Source organism: Dendrobates tinctorius, unplaced genomic scaffold (assembly GCF_039654945.1).
Source record: "Dendrobates tinctorius isolate UK_male_01 unplaced genomic scaffold, ASM3965494v1 ptg000231l, whole genome shotgun sequence".
In the NCBI taxonomy this organism is placed as follows: Eukaryota; Metazoa; Chordata; class Amphibia; order Anura; family Dendrobatidae; genus Dendrobates; species Dendrobates tinctorius.
The window spans coordinates 27,107,395-27,130,053 of NW_027361898.1; the positions used below are offsets into that span (position 1 = coordinate 27,107,395).

Consider the following 22,659-nt stretch of genomic DNA (forward strand, 5'->3'; position numbering starts at 1 on the left):
CGGGACTTACCTGCACAGAGGTGAATTATTATGCACCGTTCCTCTCTCTGGCTTATATTCTAAATAGTTACTTTGCTCTGGACCTGGAACAGGAACACAGCGTTGACCAGGACCTAGCTATATAAAGGTATTTTAGGAGTAACTATACTGCTATCTATACATTAAGGATTTTACTGCATACAGGAAATTTAAAGAAATTTTTAGGAATTATATCATTATTTATTATCAGCGTATTGAGGCTAACATCTATTAATGCTACTGTGTGCTTTATTTGACCCCTCCTTTTAGATGTTAGCAACTTTTTATATTTATACAATTGTCCTCCTCTCAATTCCTTTTCTTATTGGGCCATTGGATATTATTCTTAGCGCAAATATTTATATTTATAACTAATGTATATTGGTATCTATTGTTTTTGTGTGGATGTTTCCTCTTCACTATTCTGCCAGCACTATATGTGCAAGAACATCCTTTTCCTGCTTTACCAGCATGCATTCTTCCTGCCATTCAGTGGCTCGTATACCTTGAACTGAATTTTGTTATGGTAGTGTACAGTTAGTATTACTAACCAGTATACAGATATGCCAAGAGAGAAGGCGCAGGGAGGCGAAAAACCACCACACCCTACTTCCTGTAATCCACCTAACTGTTTCTGCTGGAGACAACAGGCAATTGGCAGGAAGTTAAGTATAATCTAACTCGTTTTTCTTATCTTTCAGGTTACATCGGGGGCTTATCTACAGCATTGCAGAATGCTGTATTTAAGCCCCTGATGGCGGTGGTTGCAGCTTATAGGGCTAAAAATTGGTGACAGATTCCCTTTAAGCCTGGGCTATACTGTGACTTTTTGTTGCGCTACTGATTTTAACTATTAAGTGTTAGTTGCCGTCGACCAGACTGCAGATAACCCAATGTATTGCTTTGGACTGCAGCTGAAGCTAAATAGTTAAAATGAACCAGTAGCGCTACAAAAGTTGTGGTGTAGGCCAGGCCTTAATCTCCTTCCGCAATATATTGATATCAATCGCTGTTCTGTTTCCACATGCCTTTATACCAAAGTTCTGCGTTGATAAATCAGTAGACATAATTTAGACATCTCCATGTCTGTTTCATTCCCAAGATCTACAGTTTCCAGAGTAGTTGTATTTTTTTTTCTGGTTCTATCATCACAGCTGGAACGTGAATCCTCTGACTCTCATTCCCAGAAGGTACCATTTCACATGAAAGGGTCATTTGCTGAAGAAAAGGATATTTAAAGAAAGCATTTCAATAGTTTGAATAAAATGAGGAATCATTCAGGCTGGGAAACCTGACCCAAAGACTCAAAGTGTTTGGACTCCCCAACAGAATGATTCCAATGTGACAATGTCAAGAACAGCTTTCAGTTCCCTGTTAGATTGTAAGTATTGTCTGTGCCTGTAAAATAAATCTCCATGACTGAACTGCTTAGCTTTTCTGGGAAATGTATACATTTATTTTTATCTGCTGCAATGAGGAAGGTAAAATTCATGTAACTTAAACATATGATCGGAAGAATATAACCCAAAAGTACCATAAATAATGAGACAGCCTAAATAGATGCACAACTATAAATAACCAAAAGGAACAATTTAGGACAATATTGTAAAAATGACATAAAAGGTAGAATCAATATTAGTTTATGTCGTAAGACAAGGTATGACAGACAAAGATTAAAAAAGCATTCAAGACGCTATAACATACATAAATGATAAAAAGGGAGGCAGGAAAACAGCAGCCCGAGATAATAAATGCAAAGTCCTAGGTCAGAAAAAGATTTATGTGTAAAAATTATATTACATATGTGCTAGTACACATAAAGTGACAAGTGCAAAAATGTAGAAAAAATATGTATGAGGATATGTACTTAAAATATTTGTTAAAGATTAGTGGTACGGAATATCTGAATGTACGTAGGACAGAATTACTAACCCAAATTAATACTGGAGATGTGTCCATGCCACCCTTACTCCGACGCGCGTTTCACATGTGCTTTCTTAGAGAGTGGGATATAAGTATAGCTTTAAGTATGAAGCACAGAGCTGCAAATTTGCACCATATACAGTTCTACATAGGTGGATTTGCCTTAAAGTGTAAGTGTTGTTCCAGGAGAATTTTCAGCAGAAAGTCTGCTGTAAGTGTCTAGCTGTGTCCCAGCTCCTCCTCCTCCCTCTTTCATAAGCAGGCAATTGTTATCTCCTATCTTAGTAATGTGAAAATCAATCCACACTAATAAGAACCAGTCATGTCCAGAAACGGTATGTAATAATGAATAATTAGGCTGCTTAACTGGAGTAGGAGCTACAAGGAGAAAATAAAGTTTTATTCCTCCTGTAGCCATGGTACACGGAGCTATCAGAGTCACCACCGCTCACTATACTGTGAGTGAGCACTGCTGTAGTCACTTTGATTGGAGTTCCTACAATGTAAAGAAATATTACGGGATCCACCTATACATTGTCATATGATCTGGCCTCCTTTGTATTAGCTTAGTGTATAATAAATTGGTAAGTTCTAAGAGTTTTTGGATTCTTTTTATCTCCAATATTCTCGTATAAGATTTTAAAGCACATTGTTCTGTGTCAGGTGTAGGAGACTCTACATTCCCATCCTCTCAGTAATTAGAAAGATAGTGTAGTTCTGGTAATAGTTGAATTCACTGGATATAGACAGCGGGAGTAATTCCATTTAATCATACTGAAATGGTGTCGGGGCGTGTGCGCAGGTTTTGTACTGTACCTTAAAGTGCCTCTACAGGTGATGTGGATTGATAAACACCATAGAACGTTTATTGACTCAGGGTCTATTGTCACGCACACTGCAGTGCCAGATGATATGAATAGATGTGTCTTACTAGAAAATAAATCTTTGTAGGTTGAGAGTGAAAGAGCAGGAGAGCCATGATAGATTTTATCGATTAAGTGTCATAGAAGCCCAAATGTCTCAAAGATTGCTAGATATTAACCATTACACTACTTTATACAAACCAATAAATTATCCCCTAAAATGTAACTTCTGCCAATACCGGTCGGTACTCCTGCAGGGTTACAAAGGTTACACACCTGAATATTTGGATAGATTGAAAACCAGCATCTACTGCTAAAAGTAATGAGAAATTAAATAATCAACCTATGTATAATGTCATATTTTGGTTGTATCAAAAGCCATCATGTGTCAGTTTTTGTGTCTGATACATAAACTTTAGCACAAATGGAGCTTAGTGTATGATAGAGCCTTATTTGAAAGCAGTATTGACAAAGTATGGTTCTGTAAATCCCTGTACTTCCATTAATTTATAATATGGTGACTGTTTAGACTCCCCAAAATTCCCACTCCCGTTAAATACATTGCAGGAGGTTGCATAATATGCAGAATGCTGACATGACATTATACTTCCCTATTATTCTTTGCCGCTATTACGTCACATGGTACATCACAGCCAAACATGATAAGCTATTAGAGCCTGCATAAAAACTTAGGCAGGGAATGCAGCAACCATTTTAGGGTAATTCAGGATGAGAGGATGTCAGTGTTCTCTGCTTGGCAATAGAGCTATGGAGAGGGGAAAGACTTAAAATATTGGCTAAATACTCCAGACTGTAACGTGTTGAACAACTTCTGCACTTCAGTAGATTAGAGTAGTCTGTGAATAATAAAAAGATTCAATTGATAAAGGGAGTGAAAGATAAGGAGAGATGCCAGCAGAAGTACCAGTATGAATCATCAGTGATATGGTGTAGCTGTCATCTGTCTTGCTGCATTTGAATTACAATTAGCCATTTTTTCCCTCCATTCTTAATGCACTAGAAAGCAGCAGCAAGCACAATTTTTTTTGCTAAATAATCGGAAGTTACTATCAATTAGAGAAGGTGTGCTTGCTTGTCACAAGCGACTGTACTGAGATTTTGCATTTCTTGTGCAATTGTTTGTGTAAAGGGGGAAAATATATATTTTTTTATTTGTAAACCTGTTTTACTGCTCAGATTTTATATTTGTACACGCCACACTAATATAGTGACCTGTTGTAGGTGCTGGCTTTTTGGACATGTACCTTCTTAATATTTCTTGTTATGTTCTTTTTGGGAAGTAGGTTTGAATTTATTTTTTTTTAAAATAGACATATTTTTTAATGTAGAGGTTTTTTTTAAATCAGATACATTTTTATTGAATTTTTCAACATACAACAAAAGACGACACCCAACCAAACCCTCCTCCTTGATCCGGACCACATAGCAATTAGCAAGTATCTTATTATATTAATCAACATATTTAAGCAAATAAACATTCTGAAAGATAAGTCCCAAGTCTCCAAGTTCTTTAGTTTCCACCTGAAACAGGAAGGACGTTATGGAAACAGATTTTATATGCAGCAGTCCAAGGACCTTAATCAGACATATCTCTCTCGACACAAGTAATAATATTACCCAGCACCCTCAAGTAAGGACATAACATCCATGCCCTGGTGAATTTTCCAGTCCTCCCATATTTTACAGAATTTATGCAGGGCTCTGCTCTTTTGATATAGTACTAGCATAAATTCCCTAAACGTAGGTGGTGCCCTATCCAACCTATGCTCTGCTATAATTTTTCTGGCCTGATATAACATTCTTTTAAGTGCCAAACCTATGTTTGCATCTTCAGTAACCCTGTCCACAAAACCAAAGACACAAACCAGAGGATGCGTAGGAATCACAACCCTAAGCACCGTGTTTATGTAATCCAGAAATTCCAGATAGAGGCATGCAATATTTTCAAATAAATATATTTGCTTGAAAATGGAGGTGGCCTTGGCTTGGAGTGTGCTGGGCATTGCAACCATTCTTATGTGGCAAAGAACGCCCTAGAATGGACTGCCTGAGCACAACTTGAAATTCAACGATACATGTTTTGGAGTGTGTGCAAGGGCAGCAAAAGCAGTGACTGGTTATTTCATGCAGCAGGCAAATGAGTTTGGGTTAGTTTGAAACCCTCCTGACCTGTGGCAGCTGATGAGAGATGCATGGCACCCACTGAAACTCTTCAAAGAGGCAAAAAAAAGTATCACAGGATAACTGTGTTATCAACTATGTCATCCCCTTATATTTATATCGGAAAAAGTACTCAGAAGGTTGCAAAAGGAATGGAGAAAGAACTCATCTTCTGTTCATCGCTTCCCTGGGGCTGTTGAGGACCTCACGGTTAATGTTCTATGCAGCATGATGAGAAGGAGAGGGACGAGGAAAAGGAAGAGCAGCAGGTGGATGTTGTGTTATCCCAGGCACAGTCAGGGGATGAGGATGACAGTGTGAAAGCGATGTTAAATTTGGCCATGACAGTCCAACCTTCACAGTGGGTTGTGGAAAGAGATCCAGTGAGGTCTGGAGTTATGCTGGTGGGCATAGCAAGTTCTATGTTCTATGTTATGTAGGTGTATCGTCAGTATTAAGCAAAGGGATTATTTTTGTATAACCATACTTTTGGCAAAATGAGGAAAAATGTTAATGGCTTACGATAGAAAGTGAAAATTGTTTCATTACTAGGACAACCTATCCTCCCTGCTCAGTGAAAATTTTGTTGAGCAGACACCTGACGACCGCTCAACAAAATTGATTACATTACATGTGATGTGAATGACGAAATGTTTATTCTGCCTCTGTGCCAACGTAACACATTTCAGCAAAAAGATGCACTGCCTGAATAGGCAAGTTTTGTCATAACTGGACTTTGTCCTTTCTCTGGCAGATACTCTTAGCACCAACCCCATAGACTTCTTGGTCCCTCGATTGAACCAGTGACAAGAACTGTCCCAGTTACCAATTGGCATATTATAATGTACAGCCTCCAGTGCTCTGGTAGAGAGAGTATTCTGCACAACATGTGGCTTTGTCATGCCCTAATGGACCATACTGTCCTATGTTGAAGTACAAACTTTACATTTGTCAAAAGTAAATCAGACATGGATCAGAGCCTATTTTTATCCGCACTTGGCTAATGGTAATGATTAGATCAGCCGTGGCATTTGCCTGTTGGTCCATTGTTTTCTACACTGTTCTGCTGCCATCTGTGCCAGTGGCTCTTGCTCACCTGTGTGTGTTGTCCATAATTTATCTGTATTTGTGTTCCTGTAACTGCCAGTGCTGGCTCTACACAGCTGGACATCTTGCTAGTGATGAACGAACATGCGCGGATAACGTGTTATCCGAGTATCTTAGGCGTTCTCGAATAATATATTCTAGTTCCTGCGGCTTCATGTTTTGCGGCGGTCTATAGCCACAACACATGCAGGTATTGCCTGTTTGTTTGGCAATCCCCTCACATGTAGCAACTGTCTATTGCCGCAAAACATGCAGTCGCAGGGACTCGAATATATTATTCAAGCACACCCAAGATACTCGGATAACACCCAAGCAGGCTCAGATAACACGTTATCGGAGAATGTTTGCTTATCACTACTCCTTACCTGTCTCATCATATTTTATACTATGCTGCTCCTACCGCTGCCTCTGCCGGTAGACTGCCACACATCTCCTGCTTCCTCATTGTGTTCTTTAGTTATGTTGTATTGCTGGATCCTCTAGTGCTTTCCCTCTTTGCCTGGATCTGAAACAGCTCTCACAAAAGGGAATAATTTTGACACTTTTTTTAAAGAAATAATTGCTTCTTCACTTTCAAAATCGTAAACTTGTTGCTCCCATTAAAAGGGATACTTTTTGGACAGCTTGCTAAAAACTATTGCTTATTTTTTTTCCCAACAGAAAACCTATTTCTGCTCACAAAAAAGGGATATTTTTGCCTATTTGTAAAAGCTTCTTCATTTGACAAAACGGTTGCTGTTCCTCAAACAGGGATAATTTTTTAACCACTGCTTGCCAAAAAGCAGAGTTTTTTCCGTGTATGCTGCCTGTGTATAAACACCAGGAAAGCAGGCAAACTGATTTTTTTGGACCATTTTTACATTTTAAAATCCTGTCTGTGCTGTGTATTATTAAACAGGCTGTTGGATAACACCAGTTACCATCTGACTTTTACCATATATAACCATATATGTTGAGGTTACTTAGACATTACTAAGGCTTTCTTTGCATTAAAGAACTCAACAAAAGGAGTTCAGTACAGTACTAGGAGTTTTCTTGAGTCTTACACGTCTTTTGCAGAGATTGGATGGCTTTTCAGTACTTCAGTGGTGAAAAGAGTTGAGCGATACCGTCCGATACTTCAAAGTATCGGATCGGAATGGATCGGCCGATCTTAAAAAAAAAAAAGTATCGGTATCGCCGATTCCGATACCGGAAGTCCCATTCAAGTCTATGGGACTTCCGGTATCGGAATAAGAAAAACCCTGTTTTTGCCTTGTACAGCCTCTCTGGGGTCTGTACGGGCCTTTCGGGGGGCCGTGCCGGCCTGCCAGGGGGTCTGTGCAGGCTCCGGTGGTCTGTGCCGGCCTGCCGGGGGGCTGTGCCGGCCTGCCGGTGGTCTGTGCAGGCTCCGGTGGGCTGTGCCGGCCTGCCGGGGGGCTGTGCCGGCCTGCCGGGGGGCTGTGCAGGCTCCGGGGGGCTGTGCCGGCCTGCCGGTGGTCTGTGCAGGCTTCGGGGGTCTGTGCAGGCATCGTCCGATGGGACTACAAGTCCCATCGGGCGATGCCTGCTACCATGACAGTGATTGACACATTAGCCAATGATGGGACAGTAGTAGTCCCATCATCCGGCTAATGTGTTGAATGTAAAAAAAAAATAAAAAAAAAAAATTACATGCTACATACATACAACATGCATACTACATGTAACATACATACTACATATATACTACATGCAACATGCATACTACATACATGCTACATTCATACTACATACTACATACATGCTACATTCATACTACATATATACTACATGCAACATACATACTACATATATACTACATGCATGCAACATGCATACTACATATATACTACATGCTACATACATACTACATATATACTACATGCATGCTACATACATACTACATATATACTACATGCATGCTACATACATACTGCATGCCAAATACATACTACATGCTACATACATACCACATATATACTACATACATACTACATGCATGCTACATGCTACATACATACCACATACATACTACATACATACTACATGCATGCTACATACATACTACATGCTACATACATACTACATGCTACATACATACTACATATATACTACATGCATGCTACATACATACTGCATACTACATACATACTACATACATACTACATACATACTACATACATACTACATGCTACATACATACTACATATATACTACATGCATGCTACATACATACTGCATGCTACATGCATGCTACATACATACTACATGCTACATACATACCACATATATACTACATACATACTACATACATGCTACATACAATACATTCATACAATACATACATAGACATACAGTACATATAACATAGAGTAACATACTTACCAATACTTGTCACATTGTTCCCCGAAGCCATTGTCTTTTACGGAATAAATATTAACATAACAAACCACAAAAATACTCACCCACGATCCGAAGCAGTCCACGAGTGTGTCCCACGACGATCTTGGGTAGAGAACTGCAGCATCAGCTGATGCTGCCGTTCTCTACGGGCTGCAGGAATCCAATGACGGAAGGTAGGTATCCTTCCGCACTGTATTCCTCCGCCACTTAAAAAAAAAGTCCCTAGTCTCACTTTATGCCATTGCTGCGTGGGAAATTCCCACACAGCAATGGCATAAAGTGAGACTAGGGACTTTTTTTTTTTTATGTAGTATGTATGTAGCATGCAGTATGTATGTAGCATTGATGTAGTATATATGTAGTATGTATGTAGCATGTAGTATGTATGTAGCATGCATGTAGTATGTATGTAGTATGTATGTAGTATGTATGTGGTATGTATGTAGCATGTAGTATGTATGTAGCATGCATGTAGTATATATGTGTTATGTATGTAGCATGCATGTAGTATGTATGTAGTATGTATGTAGTATGTATGTGGTATGTAGGTAGCATGTAGCATGCATGTAGTATGTATGTATGTAGTATATATGTGGTATGTATGTAGCATGTAGTATGTATGTAGCATGCAGTATGTATGTAGCATGCATGTAGTATATATGTAGTATGTATGTAGCATGTAGTATGTATGTAGCATGCATGTAGTATATATGTAGTATGTATGTAGCATGTAGTATGTATGTAGCATGCATGTAGTATATATGTGGTATGTATGTAGCATGTAGTATGTGTGTAGCATGCATGTAGTATGTATGTAGTATGTATGTAGTTTTTTTTTTTTTTTTTTAACATTTAACACATTAGCCGGATGATGGGACTACTACTGTCCCATCATTGGCTAATGTGTCAATCACTGTCATGGTAGCAGGCATCGGCAGATGGGACTTTTAGTCCCATCGGACGATGCTTGCACAGACCCCCGGACATCAGCACAGCCCCCCGGCAGGCCGGCACAGCCCCCCGGCAGGCCGGTACAGACCCCCACAGGGTGCACAGATCACCGGCAGGCCGGCACAGCCCCCCGGCAGGCCGGTACAGACCCCGGGCAGTCCACACAGCCCCCCGGCAGGCCGGCAGAGACCCCCGGAAGGCCCGAAATGACGGCGCATCATGATGCGCACACACCGCGCATCATGATGACGTCATTTCGGCTGTCAATCAACTTTGAACTTCCGATTCCGATGCCGACTTCCGATATTGAAAAAATATCGGAAGTCGGTATCGGAATTCCGATACAGCAAGTATCGGCCGATACCCGATACTTGCGGTATCGGAATGCTCAACACTAGTGGTGAATTTATTTGCTGCAAATCAATTTTATAAATGTGACGAAATTGCTAAATTTGAAGTAAAAAAAAAATCCCTCCGCTCTTCAATTTATTGTAATGTATATTTTTTAATAACTTTAGCTTCCTTTCCTTTATTAGACCTTTCTTTCAGAAGATTTGTTAAAAATGTCTGCCAGGATATATTACATTTCTTAGGAAATCCCAGTGTTCTTAGACGTTAGGTAAATTTTCAGATTCTTATGACCCAATTAATCCCAAACATATTTAGTAATTGATATAGTCTCTGACCTTGTGGTGGCCAGTATATTGTGAGAACTTCAGAAGCTTCTTTGCTTGGTAACTACATCTTGATCTTTAAAAGTAGTATCATTGGAGCCATTATCCTGCTGTAGAATAATTTTTTTACAGCCATACTTTTTTCCAGAAAGTATTGTATGAAGTATTAAAATGTTGCCTTCAACCAAACACAAATCTTAACTTCAGATGTTGTTACTTATTTCCAATGTTTCACTAACTTCACATCTTTCATGTAGATCATTTGAAGAATGTTACTTCCAAGGATCTCAGTTTTAGATTCATGAATCCATATCTTTCACATCTCAGTTGACCAGAGTTCATTCATTATAATTGTCTTTTTAGTTATTTTTGTTTCTTAGTAATGGCCTCTTGAGAGCTGCACATCCTTTTAAAACCATAGCATGGAATTGTTTTCTCGTAGTTCAAAGACAAACAGAAATGCCATCAAATATGACAACTTTAAAGTGTATGTGGATCTTTGAACAAACACTATACATGAAGGTTTCAGAAACCCACTGGATAGACCCACCTCTAACAGTGCTGACCAAATAAATAACTCAAACTTTGTTATGTTACATAGATTGAAAAAAGACCTAGATCCTTCAAGTTCAACCTTTCTCCACCAATTGTACATTTTGTCACTAATTTAACTATAACCCACAATGTTATATGTACTGAGGAAATCGTCCAGCCCTTCTTTAAAAGCTGTTATAGTCTCTGCCATTACTACCTCTTGTGGTCGGGCATTCCACATTCTGACTGCTCAAACTGTAAGGCTAAGTGCACACGTAACGGAACTCTCGCGGAAATTACCGCGAGAGTTCCGGAATTCCAGTCCGCGGGAAAATCGCATTTTAAATTCCCGCGATTTTCCCGCGGAAAAACTAGCATTTTGCAAGCGGAATTAGCTTGCAGAATGCTAGCGTTTTCCAAGCGATCTGGAGCATCGCTTGGAGAACTGATTGACAGGTTGGTCACACTCGTCAAACACAGTGTTTGACAGTGTGACCAACTTTTTACTACTGAGGCCGCCTATGCAGCATCAGTAGTAAAAGATAGGATGTAAAAAAAAATAAAAAATAGTGTTAGGCCGGTTTCACATTAGCGCTTTTTAAGCGCACGCACGGCCGGGGGTAGCTCCGCCCCCGAGCTGGCTCTCTGCCCGGCGTGCCCGCCCCTTGCTTGTATCGCCGCCTACTAGCGGACAGCGGCGCCTGCGATCGGCGCACCCTATCTTTAGCATAGGGTGCGCAGATCGTGCGCAGGCCGTGCGCTAGTTGCGGTTTGACCTGCGCTGCGCACTTTTGACGGTGCGCCGTGCGCGCCAAAATCAAACTTTTCGGATTTTGGCGCGCACGGCGCACCGTCAAAAGTGCGCAGCGCAGGTCAAAGCGCAACTAGCGCACGGCCTGCGCACCCTATGCTAAAGATAGGGTGCGCCGATCGCAGGCGCCGCTGTCCGCTAGTAGGCGGCGATACAAGCAAGGGGCGGGCACGCCGGGCAGAGAGCCGGCTCGGGGGCGGAGCTACCCCCGGCCGTGCGTGCGCTTAAAAAGCGCTAATGTGAAACCAGCCTTATTCCTACCCTCCGACGTCCCGCGCATCCGTTCCCAGTAATCCTTTGCGAAAATGCCCGCGATGACGTCAGTTCTCGCGGGATCGCGACGTCTCGCGGTAATTCGCGATGACGTCGCGCGAATGACCGCGAGACTTCGCGATCCCGCGAGAACGGACGTCATCGCGAGCATTTTCGCAAAGGACTACTGGGAACGGATGCGTGGAGAGAAGCGGGAAGACTGCGCGGGACGCCGGAGGGTGAGAATAACAATATTTTTTATTTTTAAATTCTATTTTTTACAGGAATATGGTACCCAAAGCCTGGAGGACAGTCTCCTCTCCTCCGGACCGTGGGTACCATCCGCAAATGTTCTGCTTACTTTTCGCATGGTGGGCACAGCCACATGCGGAAAATAAGCGGAACAATGCATTCCTATGGGTGCGGGATCGCCGCGATTCCGCAAATTAATGAGCATGCTGCGGTTTTTACTGCGAAGCGATTCCGCCGCGGTAAAAACCGCAGCATTAGCACAGCATTGCGGAATCCCATAGGAATGCATGGGATGCTTATTTTTCGCGTTTTCGCGGCAAAATCGCGCGGTTAAAACCGCCGCGGAAACGCGAAAAAAACGCTACGTGTGAACTCAGCCTAAAGAACCCTTTCCTATTTAGCTGCCAGAATCACCTTTCTTCCACATGTAATGAGTGCCCCTTGGTCCTTAGTGTGGTCTTTGGAAGGAATAAGTCATGTGCCAGTCCTTTGTACTGACCACGCATATATTTATACATGTGTATGAGACCTCCTCCGAGGCATCTTTTTTTCTAAGGTAAACAAGCCCAACTTTTCCAGCCTTTCATCATATGAGAGGCCTTCCATCCCTTGTAATAATCTAGTTGCCTTTGAAATGACTGTGGGTTTCCAAATTGGATCCCCAGTGATTTATAAAGGGGTAACAATACATTGGGATCGCGGGATCTTATCTCTTTTTATACATCCTAAAATGTTTGCTTTTGCGGCTGCTGCTCAGCTTATTTGTAACCAGAATACCCAAGTCCTTCTCCTGTTCTGTAGTCCTGGGTACACTCCCATTGAATATGTATGCAGCAATAGGATTACTCCATCCTAGGTGCATTACAAAACATTTATCTATGTTAAATCTCATTTGCCAAGTGTTTGCCCATTCAGACATCTTATCCTGATCGTTTTGCAATATTGTAATGTCAAGGTCAAATTTTAATCTCCTACATAGTTTGGTGTCGTCAGCAAAGACTGACACTTTACTCTCAACCCCATCCACAAGGTCATTAATAAAGAGGTAAAAAAGAATCGGTCCTAGCACAGATTCCAGCGGTCTGCACTGCTCCAGGTACAGATCCTTGTGGTCCCCACTGCTGACTATATCCCATTTAGAGAACGTACCATTTATGATGACTCTTTGTTTCCTGTCTTTTAGACAATTCCTTACCCATCTGAATATATTTTCCCTCAGTCCCTGCTTCTGGAGCTTCAGTATTAGGCTGTTATGTGGTTCAGTATCAAATGCCTTTGCAAAGTCCAGATATATCACTTCAGTTGCAGGACCAACATCCATATTTGCACTTCCCTACTCATAGAATCCCAACATGTTGCTTAGACATAATCTATCTTTTATGAATCCGTGCTGGCTGGTAGCTATTATATTATTATCTACAATATATTTCTGCAGGTCATCTCTTATAATGCCATCAAAAGCTATACACACTACTGATGTCTTTTCTTTTTTATATATTTTTATGACTGAGGCCAATTGAGTGCCCATACACAGACTAGGCTGACATGAAAGTTTTTAAGGAGTTAAAAAATGACAAGTTTTTCAAGCCAAACTTTTGGACTACGTCCCCAAGATGAGCTTTTGGTGCACTTTTGATGCTTGGTATATTTTCTGCATCAAAAAAGCAGCTTCTTTCCGTTCCAGCAGTGTGGATGGGATTTAGGCCGGGGTCACACTTGTGAGTGTGATGCGAGAAACTCGCACGAGTCTCTCACATCATTACCCGGCACTGGCGCCGGCACTCGGGACCAGAGTGTGCGGCTGCATAGAAATACATGCAGCCGCACACTCTGGTCCCAGGTCGCGGCTGCAGTGCCGGGTATTGATGTGAGAGACTCGTGCGAGTTTCTCGCATCACACTCATAAGTGTGACCCCGGCTTTATAGAAATCTGCCCATTGTGCTTCTTTTTTACTCAGTGTAAACTGACCCGTGGTGCGTGCTTCAAATCCTCAAAATATCAATTTCTCTTGCAGGTATGCTCAATTCTTTATGCAAAATTTCCCACAGGTAAAAAACGCTCAGGTGTTTTTAGTGCGTTTCCGCTGCAGAAACGCATCAAAACTTGTAATTTCAACATGACTGTATCAATAAAGTTTTGTCAAAACTAAATACCAGGAAGTATAAAAAATAAAGCATCTTTATTTAAAGCATGACATGTCAAAAAGAGACAAAACCTGAAGCAACAAAAACGTGATAAAAACGCATGTAAAAAAAACACACAAAAACGCAATAAAAAAAGCAAGTAACCTAATTTAAATAATGGGTGCAGAAATTCTGAAACCTAAAAAGCTCATCTTGAGAATGTAGCCTTGGAGAGTTTCTGGAAGAGTTTTTTTTATTTTACTAAAGCTGTTTTAAACAGTTTAGGAAGATTTTTTTCTCTAAAACTTTTTCTTTTTTTTCTTTTTGCAGACTTTTGATTTGTCGTTGCAGAGATTAAAGAGGTTTCTGTCAGGTTCTGCTTCATAGGAATGACATACACTTTTTTAAAGGTAGGATTTTTTTTTCTAAATCTGCAAGCAAAAAAATCTCCTGTACCAAATGGGCTTCCTATAGAAATGAATAGGATTATTTTTCCAAGCGATTTTGAAAGTTTTTAAAGAATATTTTGCAGAGGATTTACTCAAAAATAACTGTTCGAAAAGCTACACGTAAACATAGCCTTAAAGGGAACTTGTCACATGAAAAAACGCTATCTGTCTGCAGACATGGGATTAATCTGCAGGTTAATAACATTTTTCATTAGAACATGTTTTCTTGTATCACTTTAATTGCTTCTGCTCTTTGACATTATTGATATTTATTGCTTCGGCTCTTTGACATTAGCTGAGCATTGGCCACTATTCGGTAACCATTCTAAACTTGTAATTGTTTTGTGAAATGCGATAAATGATAGCTTGCTAGGTTTTTTGCATATTTTCTCTTTTTTTATCTTTATGTTTGTATCACACTGAAAAAAATAGTTTCTAGTTAAGCATTTTGCATTTAGAAGAATATTGGGGGGAAAAAACTTTTTCATGGTACTAGATCTATAAGGCTGGTTTCACACTTGTGTTGGGACAGAGCTGCGGAGGGCTGCGTACTTCCTCTGTTAAGCCCCTCCCACTGCCGCAACTCTTCCATTCAGCTCCGCCTACATCTGCCTGTACCTGCGTATGGGGTGACAGATTCCCTTTAATAATCGATAAAATATTCAACATACTCTATACACCGCAATGTCGAAAACATTTGTGGTGCATTTGTTCCATGACATTAATGTCCAATAATGGAACACTTTGTATTATTGTATAATGGCAATCATAAAGCAGGGAGATAAGAAGCTTGCTGACTCCTATAGTTTATTCCTGTAATATACACTAAATATGATCAGCTACCAACTGAGACAGAACCATGGAAACCTCACAGCTTCAGGTTTTTGTTTTCAAACCGCTGGAATCGAAAAAAATATAGTAATTTTTTTACATTTTTTTGTGAATTGTAATAACAAGTGATTGCTCCGTGAACAGTATTTATTGCTAAAGTCCTAAACCTTTAGGACGTATAGATGTATATGTGTTATTCGTGTGCCATTACCGTAGATCATTTCTGCAGTGTGCGATGAGTGGCTTAGATCCGTGTTTGCTTAGATGATAGTTAGATGGTAAGATGGTATGCTTGAACAGTCTGTCGTGTCTCATCTGGTTTTCGCAAACCTGAGCGAATCATTAGTTCTCACTTAAAGGCGTACTGTGTTAAAACCAGGATTTATTATTGTAATCATTTATTAAGGAGTCCTATAGATACCTATTTTTTTTGCAGTGGAGCTACCCACATCACTAGAGAAGGTTTGTTGGTGCTTATTGGTTTATGCCACAAAGACTGTTTGCTGCACTAAGTATATGGAAAGATGACCGCTACCGAAAAAAGATAATGCATGTTTTTATATTTCAATGAGAAGATACTTCTTTTGGCTGTAGCCTTATCCAGTAAGTTTAGATACATCATGCTGATTATTTTTTAGGAGTGCCCCATACTTATCAGATAATTTATTCCCATTAGAATAAACAACCTCAATTTCAACAAAGTTGGAACACTAAAATGGAATGAATGTAATAATGTGGAAATCTCCATACTTTATTCACAACAGAACATAGAACACAGATTAGAAGGTGAACATTAGACATTATTCCATTTCATTTGAAAAAAAATGACTAATTTAAAAATTAATGGCAGCAACACATCTCAAAAAAGTTGGGCCAGGGCCATGTCTACCATTGTGTAGCATCCACTCTCCTTTTTACAACAGTCTGTAAACGTCTGGGAAGTGAAGAAACCAATTGCTGTAGTTTTGGGAGAAGAATGTTGTCCCCTTCTTGTCCAATGTAGGATTGTCGCTGCTCCACTGTTCTGGTTCTAGTTTTTTGGATTTTTCATTCATGCGGCACACCTTTAGTATTGGTGAATGCTCTAGACTACAGATGGCCAGGTCATTATCTGAGCTCGGCTTCTGCACAGGTGAAATGTTGTTGTGATGGATGCAGGATGCGGCTTAGCATGGTGTTGCTGAAATATGAAAGGCCTTCCCTAAAATAGATGTCTGAATAATTGCGTATGTTGTTCTATTACTTCTTATAATGTTCATCATTGATAGTTCCCTTCACCATGCCATAAGAGCTAATGCAACCCCTTACTGTTAGAGATGCGGGAACTGTGCACCGATAGCAAGCTGGACGATTTCTTCCCTTTTGAGTCTGCAGGATGCGGCATTTGTGGCTTCCAATAATGAATTTCACATTTGATTCATCTGACCACAGAACAGTTTTAAATTTTGCCTCAGTCCATCTTAAATGAGCTTTAGCCCAGAGAAGACGGCTGGACTGTGTTGATATATGTTGTCTTCCTTGCACGAACAAGCTTTAAAGGGAACCTGTCACCAGTTTTTGAGCCTATGAACAAATGCCACCACCTTTAACTGCTCCTGTGCTGCATTCCACAAATATGTCTGTCAGCTATTGACTCCCCCTGTATGCCCCCAAAAATACCATTTGATATGCTCCTGCACTGTATGTAAATAAGAGTGGTCCGGTCCGATGGGCATCTTTGCTGTGGCATACGTCCCTCCTGTCCACTCCTAATCACGTCCTCCAGCTTTGCTTGATATGTTGTGTCATCACATAGCAAATCTAGAGCTCGCGCCTGCGCAGTAGCCTCACAGGACCGCGCAGGCGCACTCTGCTCTACCCTTCTGTGAACAGAGCATAAAATAGCAATGTGCAAGCGCATAGTTATGATTGATGTGAATGGCGAACCGAAATTTCGCGCTTGTGCAGTAGCCTCATTCAAATGATGTCACAATTCTCTTGCACAGTGCTGTTTAATGCTCGTTCACAGTAGGGCAGAGCAGAGTGCGCCTGCGTGGTCCTGTGAGGTGACTGCGCAAGCTCTCAGATTGTTATGTGGATGACGCATCACATCAATCAAAGCAGGAGGATGCGATTAGGAGCAGAGAGGAGGGATGTACGCCGCAGCAAAGACGCCCATCAGACCGGACCACCCTTATTTACATACAGCGCGGGAGTTCATTTTCTTCTGTTACTCTTGTGAAAATAAAAAAATTGGGGCTAAAGTAAAATTTTTGTGAAAAAAAAAGTAAAGTGTTCATTTTTTTGTTCCACATTACATTAATGCCTGTCAAGCACTTGAAGGGTTAATAAACTTCTTGAATGTTGGTTTGAGGGATGCAGTTTTTAGAATGGTGCTACTTTAGGGTATTTTCTGTCATATAGGCACCCCCAACGTCACTTCAAATGTGATAAGGTCCCTGAAAGAAGGTTTTGTAAAAATGAGACATTGCTGATCAACTTTTAACCCTTCTGACTTTAAAATTAAAATGTTTCAAAAATTGTGCTAATGTAAAGTAGACATGTAGTACATGTTATTTATTAACTATTTTGTGTGACATACCTCTCTGGTTTAAGGGCATAAGAATTAAAATTTGGAAAATTGTGACATTTTCAAAATGTTTGCCAAACTTGATATTTTCACAAATAAATGCAAGTCATATCGAAGAAATTTTACCAATATCATGAAGTACAATATGTTAAGAAAAATCAATCTCAGAATCAGTCTGATCCGTTGAAGTGTTCCAGAGTTATTACCTCATAAACTGACATTGGTCAGATTTTAAAAAAATGTGGCCCATTCATTAACCTACAAAATGGCTCGGTTCTTAAGGGGTTAAGCTGGAGCTACAAACAGACTGCTCAATATGTAACCTGCTTGAAACTTTAATTGTCTTCTTCTTGATAGAGTTTGTATATATTATTAACCTTTCTGTACTTTTTTCTTATGAACTGAAAAGTTGTTTTTACAGATGCATGTCAATGAGACTTATCTAGTTAGCAAGTGCACTGGACAGCTTTAAAAGAAAACTCCAGGCAAAAGGCTATAATCTGTTATTCCAAATGCAAGACTGAAAGGTGTTGGAACATGACATAGGGATTCAAAGAAAACCAAAAAGAGAGTGTTTTTATTATGCAACTCCCATCCTCACCCCTCCAGCAGGCATAATACAATGGTTCATTATTTCATGAGTTTTCCTTTAAAAAGAAAATGAGATTCCAAAAAAGTAATAATTTACTAAGGCCATGCATGTCAGAAAATGGGATAAATCAGGGCGGTACAACAGGAGCACAGTGCAGACCTTTAAACCAGATAGAAGAACTATTGACTGGCAGTGACGTCAGAGCTTCAGGAGTTTAAATAGCTGACAGCCCCACCCAGGGCTCTTAAGGAAGAGTGAACAATACCAGACTAAAATTAACCCCAGGTTATGTGGCACCAAAAGTCCTAGGAAAAAAACTGGACTGTCACACGTCAGGAATAAAGGTGTTCTGCTGCCCAGAAGCCAAAGCAAAACAGAGGAGACACAGATGTTACAGAAAGCTTTAGTCACCAAACAAACAACATTTTGACCCAATATAGAATCTTTCTAAAGTTTGAGAATTAACCTGCTTATTGTGATGTTGAACCTGTCCCTTTCGGGTTTCAGCAGATCGTCGACTGAACACACGCCGGCGCCACTCCCGAGAATCAAACTTGAATGCTGCCTGGAGGAATAAAGTTTAATTCTTCCCAGCAGTTGGGCTCAAAGTGAAGGTGCTGGGCAGGTTCAAAACACTACTAACCTGCAGATTAACCCTATCTCTTCAGGTTAATAGCATTTTTTCAGGTGACAATTTCCCTTCAATGCCATTAATGCAACCTTGGATATATCATTTGATTGATTGGCCACATTTGATATTGTCGTTTCCCTTATCTACGTTGTGAAATGCAAATAAAGACGTGACAGCATTATTAAAATTGTTAATCTTTTAATTTTCCCTGAAGTCTTTTGGCACCGAAACCTGTAGTCACTGAAGGAGGATTGATGTGACTAATTGTATTCTCCAGGTATAACCAGGGATGCATTACTGTACTCTATGTAATTCCCACCTCTACCATCAAAATACTAGCAAAGCGCATGAATATACACAGACAGAGGTGACTGATTTCTCTGTAAGTGTATTTTCTATGAATTAGTTCTGCCTGTTAATCATCATGCACTGCCAAAGCTTGTGTTTTTATTCCTAATGAAGGAATAATTGCATGGAAGGAGCTGGTAATCAGACTTTTTAACACATTTATTCTTTATGGAATAGAAAGCACAGCTGCATAGAAAAATGTTTTTATGTCTCACCTTATCATTAACCCCACTGAAGCTGGAGGGGCTCAGAATACAATTCATGGCAGCCAGTGCTCTCATCTGAAAAAGGTTTCTGAGCAGGAAGGTAAACGCAGCATAACCCTCAGTTATAGCTCGGCTTCACACAATTCAGAATTAGCCTTTCAGCCGGTGATTTATGGAGACAGGTGCGTGGAGGTATAAACAATGATCACTATGGTACAAAAGTAAATTGCTATGAAATACATATTGTATAAAAATGGTTTTCAGTCCAGTAGTGATTTAGCAGTCTCAGAAAGTTAGTGAAAAAAATGCATTATGGCTGTGATCATTAAAATCTTATTACTGATAATAGAACCATACCTAGAGAAGCAGAACAGCGCTTCAGAGCCTTACGGTTTGTCTTAATCACAGATTTATTTTAATATTTCAACCGTCCCAAAAAGCGCTACATATATATATATATATATATATATATATATACACACTCACTGGCCACTTTATTAGGTACACCTGTCCAACTGTGTGTTAAGACTTAATTTCTAATCAGCCAATCACATGGCGGCAACTCAGTGCATTTAGGCATGTAGACATGGTCAAGACAATCTCCTGCAGTTCAAACCGAGCATCAGTATGGGGAAGAAAGGTGATTTGAGTGCCTTTGAACGTGGCATGATTGTTGGTGCCAGAAGGGCTGGTCTGAGTATTTCAGAAACTGCTGATCTACTGGGATTTTCACGCACAACCATCTCTAGGGTTTACAGAGAATGGTCCGAAAAAGAAAAAAAATCCAGTGAGCGGCAGTTCTGTGGCCGGAAATGCCTTGTTGATGCCAGAGGTCAGAGGAGAATGGGCAGACTGGTTCGAGCTGATAGAAAGGCAACAGTGACTCAAATTGCCACCCGTTACAACCAAGGTAGGCAGAAGAGCATCTCTGAACGCACAGTGCGTCGAACTTTGAGGCAGATGGGCTACAGCAGCAGAAGACCACACTGGGTACCACTCCTCTCAGCTAAGAACAGGAAACTGAGGCTACAATTTGCACAAGCTCATCGAAATTGGACAGTAGAAGATTGGAAAAACGTTGCCTGGTCTGATGAGTCTCGATTTCTGCTGCGACATTCGGATGGTAGGGTCAGAATTTGGCGTAAACAACATGAAAGCATGGATCCATCCTGCCTTGTATCAACGGTTCAGGCTGGTGGTGGTGGTGTCATGGTGTGGGGAATTTTTTCTTGCCACTCTTTGGGCCCCTTGGTACCAATTGAGCATCGTTGCAACGCCACAGCCTACCTGAGTATTGTTGCTGACCATGTCCATCCCTTTATGACCACAATGTACCCAACATCTGATGGCTACTTTCAGCAGGATAATGTGCCATGTCATAAAGCTCGAATCATCTCAGATTGGTTTCTTGAACATGACAATGAGTTCACTGTACTCAAATGGCCTCCTCAGTCACCAGATCTCAATCCAATAGAGCATCTTTGGGATGTGGTGGAACGGGAGATTCGCATCAGGGATGTGCAGCCGACAAATCTGCGCCAACTGTGTGATGCCATCATGTCAATATGGTCCAAAATCTCTGAGGAATGCTTCCAGCACCTTGTTGAATCTCTGCCACGAAGAATTGAGGCAGTTCTGAAGGCAAAAGGGGGTCCAACCCGTTACTAGCATGGTGTACCTAATAAAGTGGCCAGTGAGTGTATATATATATATATATATATCGGTGTATATTTTTTTTTTCAGGTCAAAGACCCTTCATCAGACAGAATACGTGAAACAGTCATGACGATCCTGGTCAGGAGGGGCTTGGGCTGGTGTTTTTCACTGTTGCTCACTAGCATTCTACAGATTACCAGATCAGAGCCATTGGGAGCACCAACCTCTTAGTGCCTCCTTACAGGACCCTCATGACTACTGACATGGCTTACCTGATGAGAGTTTTTTGACCTGAAACATTACTAATAGGCATAATAACGCAAGCAGTGTTTTTTTAGAGGTCTGGAATATAAAAATAAATATTTGGTTGAGGTAAACCTGTAAGACTCTAGAATATGGTTCTGTTTCTCTATATTTGTAGATACTCAGCGCCCCTTGAATGTGAATCCATACCATACAAGCAACAAAATTACTTTGTAATGGCTGTAAAGTTGTGAGATATGCTCTTTTGTGACTCCGCCGAATATATTTTTTAGGTAAGGTGGCCCAATTAGGAGTTCCTCTATTGGGTTCCATGACTTCCATGTACGCCTCTAGCTGGAGTACATTTCTTTGTGCTGGCTAATACCAGCTGAAATTCACTACTTACTCCAGCATTCCCCTCATCCAAGGCTGGTGTCACGTCTGCTATGTCCACCATGTCTGTTTGCCTCATGACCCCTGGAGCGGTGTGCACGCACATCTCATGTCTGCTATCCTGCATGTTCCCTAGAGCAGTGTGCACACTCACCTCATGACTGTTGGGCTGCAAGATGCCTGCGTTTCTGCTCTGCCTGCTGTGATCATCTCTGTGTTCCAAGAACCCCTGATCATGTGTCCTTCCTAGGTTCCAGCACTGGCTGGTTCTGCAATCATCTCTGCATGTCTGGAATCCCTGATCATGTGTCCTTTCCTAGGTTCCAGCACTGTCTGGTTCTGCAATCATCTCTGCATGTCTGGAATCCCTAATCATGTGACAGCTCTCTGTGATCCTGGAGGATCTGAACTGGAAGTTCTCCCCTGGTCCTGACCCGGAAGTGGAGGTGCTAATGCCCTATATCAGACTGCCTCTCCCTATGGTCAGGGCCTGATTATTGTGTTGCTTCCCTGCATGGCTGCTTGGTCTGCTCGGTCGCTCCCTGTATTCTGTGCCCCTGCACTCTGCCCTGTAGTGCTTCTCTGCACACGCTCTGTGCTTGTATTCTGCCTCTTGTCTTGTGCCATGTCTTGTGTTGTCCTTTGTGC

General features: G+C 40.9%; 1 protein-coding gene across 2 annotated transcripts in view; it reads left to right on the top strand.

The window, feature by feature from the left end:
• The window catches only part of NEXMIF (neurite extension and migration factor), a 492,764-nt gene that overhangs the window by 177,084 nt on the left and 293,021 nt on the right, over positions 1-22,659 (top strand). The window contains exon 2 of one of the 2 annotated variants that reach the window (XM_073556210.1): positions 14,424-14,503. The exons of the other annotated variant lie outside the window; for it this stretch is intronic. The gene's annotated coding sequence lies outside the window, so the exon portion shown is untranslated. The remainder of the gene's footprint in view (positions 1-14,423; positions 14,504-22,659) is intronic. 2 annotated transcript variants of the gene reach the window in all.